We start from the raw sequence: 4,077 nt of genomic DNA on the forward strand, positions 1-4,077 counted from the left end.
CATTTTCATTACTCCCTAATTAAAACCCCCATCCATAAAATAACTTTGGGTATATATTTTAATCCTTTAGCAAATTAAAACACTCTAAAGATCTCAAAAATTCTCTCAAGGAAGAGCATCATAATTTCCAAGAGGTTGGTCAATTAGAGCTTCCAAGGAAAAATTCTCTACATAATTTGTGATACTTTAGACATGTGACTCTACCCTTAAACTTGTTTTACTCATGGAATGAAATTACATGATTATTAATGTGGATTTGAACAGGGGGGTTTTTGTGGCTTGAAGATTTTGGCATGATTGACTCTGAATTTGATTTCCCATTATTTATTTTGCATTATTCATGCTCTATTAACAATATTGAACTTTTGGGGTGCATGGGAATGGTAACTAAACTAAGGGGTTATAGTTATCCCCAATTTGGTGATTTTTCCTTGATATATGGTTTGTAAATTATATTCCCTCAACTTAAATTGTGAAATTGATATTGAATATGGTTTGTCACGTGGTTTGACTTGTTCACTTATACGACTACATTGACATAAATGATTAATGAACCACTGATTGATTTTAGTGAACCTTGGGGTTTGTGGATTCCCCATATAAATAAATAAATTAACCTAAAGGGGTTATGAGTTTCCTTATGTGAATGGTTGATTATTATGGAATAATAATATTAACATGCAAGTGAGGTTGGTATGACGATGCCAATGTGATTCCTTAATGAATCAATTTGTTCAATTAATGGGAATATGTGCCAAATATTTCTAATTGGGCTTAGAAGAGGGTTGTGTAGCTGAGCCATGAAAGTAGAGGTATTGAGTGACCAATACTGAAAACCACAATTACGAATGTGGGGGTCTAAATGACAGGGAGGTTTGAGTCCTCCTTATTATATGATTGGGACATTCGAGCCCCATATGTTCATGATTTAGAGCTTAACATTGATTCCTCGTTAATATATGTGCATATGCCTTATATTAACATATATGATAGTGTATTAAGCACCAAATTATGAACATATCGGGCTCCAATGCGTGAAGCCACACGAACTAGAAGTTAATTATCCATTTTCTTCCATGACTTAGAATTAAATACTTCACATTAACATTATTATTATCATTTTATTGTTATTGTCATTGTCAGGGTCAGTGATATGTCTTGGTGTTGGTTGTTTTAACATTATTAGAGGGTTTTTGGAAAATACTACAGACTTGTGTATGGGTTATTGGTTCTTTAGGCATAACATAGATGTCTTGAATTTTACCTTTTCTGCCTTGTAATATGTTTGAAATTAAATTTCTGTTGGTGTGTTTGCCTTATTGATTAGGCTAAGGAGATGGTCTCTGATCTATGACAATCTTAAGATAGCCATCAGGGCCAGGCCCTAGTTTGGGTCGTGATAAATATGATGTAGGTTCTAGTTGTACTATGACTAGTGACAAACAAAGATTAGTTAATAAATGATGATTAGTCAGTATATGAGGATTGGTTGATGAATGTTGGTTAGTTGAAAATTTTTTGGCTAGTTGATAAATATTAGTTAGTTTATAAATGTTGGTTAACGATTAAATGATGGATAATGGATGAATGATTATTATGGGATAGCATGGATTGGATAAATAATAGTTGTATCACGAGAGTTGATAAATGATGGTAGTGGGTTATGCTATCTTGTTTTACTTTCCAGGCTTATGGGGGCTTGTGATGGGTTATTTACTTTTCTGCACTAATAGGCATACGGAAGCCAATACTGTAGTTATGATTGTATGTGTTAATGCTTTGTAGTATATTATTATTTCAATTTATTTACTTATTTATGAACAAAAAGGTTACAGTTACTTTAGGTTTGTCCATACCTTTACTTAGTTATGTTATCTTGCATTTTATCATACTTATATAATATTTAGCTCAGTCAGCCAATGATGTCTACTGAGTACCCATAGTTTTGGCACTTATACCACACTTCTGGCCTTTTTGGTGCACATCCGAATTTTAGTTAATGCTGCTAATCAGTTTGTACTATGTTGATATCTGGATGTTTGTTGAGCTCTTGATGTTGGAGTCACCTATTTCCTTCTCTATTTCTATGTTCAATCTTTTGTTTTAAGATAGATGTTATTGATTATTTTAGATGCTTGGGTTGTATTATTATTACTAGATGGTATTGTATTGGCTTTACCAGGTCATGGGATGGTTTTCTATGTATTTACTACCTTTCATCTATTTCAAATACTTATTTATTAAAAGTTGTGTTGTTGATTTCTACCCATAGTAGGATATTTTTGCCAAGTTAACCCATTCTGTTTGGCTCTGATTTAGGTTTGGCTTACCTACTGGCAGGATTTAGTAGGTGCCATCATGAGTCATAAATTGGGTCATGACAAATTGGAATCAGATCCAAGTTTCACGATTATTGTTAGTAAAGAGAAAGTGTCTAGTAGAGTCCTACGGATCAGAAAGATGATGTATGTTTCCTATATTTGAGAGGTTATAGGACATTCTTAGGAGTCCTTCACTTCTTTCACTCATTTTGTGCTAAAAGTGTGTTAGTTTATAGAATATTTCTTTGATTTCACTCTATGTCTAGGAGAAGTGGTACTAATATATGAGACAAGGGTCACAAGACCGAGTCTAGGGATCCTATATCTGTTTGTGCACAACCAAAGGTCGTGGAAATCCTAGGGTTTTTCCCCAGCTAGGGGCTAGGAGAGTGGACCTTTAGAAGACCTTATTCCCGCTCCTGAGCTAGAGATTCTTGTGCCCCAACCTATGGTAGGATAGGGATCTGCCTAGGATCTACCAAAGTTTATTTCTTCGTCAGCGCTTGGAGAATCTTTGGTTTAACTTTTGAGGTAAGTTGGTTGCGCACTACCTAATGGCACATAATTTATAGATTAGAGTTGTATAAAGGAGAAGGCACAACCTGTATCTTTGGATCCTAGAGTTGAGGTCCCTCCCTAGCTGATGATTGCTCAGCTGATAGTCACTCAACCAGTAGTTGCCCAGCCTGCTATGTCTATTGAGGAGTAGAAGATGTTAGGTAGATTCTTGAGAATGGCTATGCCTAAGTTTTTAGCTTCTTCAGGCTGCTTGTGAGGATAGTCTTTGTAATTTGGACCTTGTTGAGACTCGTGGTGTGGATTACACCACATTTGAGTTAGACTTGGCTACTCGATATTGGTGTAGAGGGTATATGGATTCTTGACCAGCTAGATCTTTTCCTTTGACATGGACTCAGTTCTCTGAGATGTTCTTAGAGAAGTACATTCCTCATAGCCTTAGGGATCACTTAAGGGATCATTTCTTTAGATTTGAGCAGGACTCTATGACAGTTATAGCATATGAGGCTTGTTTTTATGAGTTGGTTAGGCATGCTACTTTTATTTAGGGTACTGAGTATGAGCAAGTTCGTTGCTTTATTAGAGGGTGATACTTTCCCTTTATATGTCTACTCATAGTTTAGTTATTATGGGCAGGTATTTTACTTAGGTGCTAGATTATGATCAGGTGATGGATAAGATGCATTGTGAGGCCTACAGGGGCAGCGATAAAAGGCCTAGATATTAAGGAAGTTTCAGAAGGATCTGTAGTAGTTCCTAATTTAGAGGTAGCCTTTCTCATGGTAGATATCATCCGTATCCATCCTATAAGTTTTAGATTCAGCCTAGTTGACTTGTTCAAGCTCTGCTTCAAATTACTAATGGAGGTTAGTCTAGTGCTAGTGATTGCCTTGGTCAGGGTGATGGTCAGTCTTTGAGAGATTCATCTTCTAGTTATTCTAGACATGGTGGTACTCTGGGTTAACTAGATCTGTGTGTTTTGGTTTAGGTCATGGTACTTGTTATAATTGTAGATCTCATAGTCATTATTAGTTAGAGTGCCATAGTTGTGGGGCAATTATTTCTTCAGCTCAGAGTGTTCCTCCTATTAGAGAAGTTCATCCCTTAGCAAAAGGTGGTTCTTAAGGTCATAGGGGTGGTTTCTAGGATACTCGAGAAGGTTCTTAGGTAGGTAGGATAGAAAGTTGGTCAGGACCCTTTCCAGGTAATGGACATGGTCAGTTGTATGTAATACCTA

The sequence above is a fragment of the Capsicum annuum genome, chromosome 9 (genome assembly GCF_002878395.1).
Source record: "Capsicum annuum cultivar UCD-10X-F1 chromosome 9, UCD10Xv1.1, whole genome shotgun sequence".
NCBI lineage: Eukaryota > Viridiplantae > Streptophyta > Magnoliopsida > Solanales > Solanaceae > Capsicum > Capsicum annuum.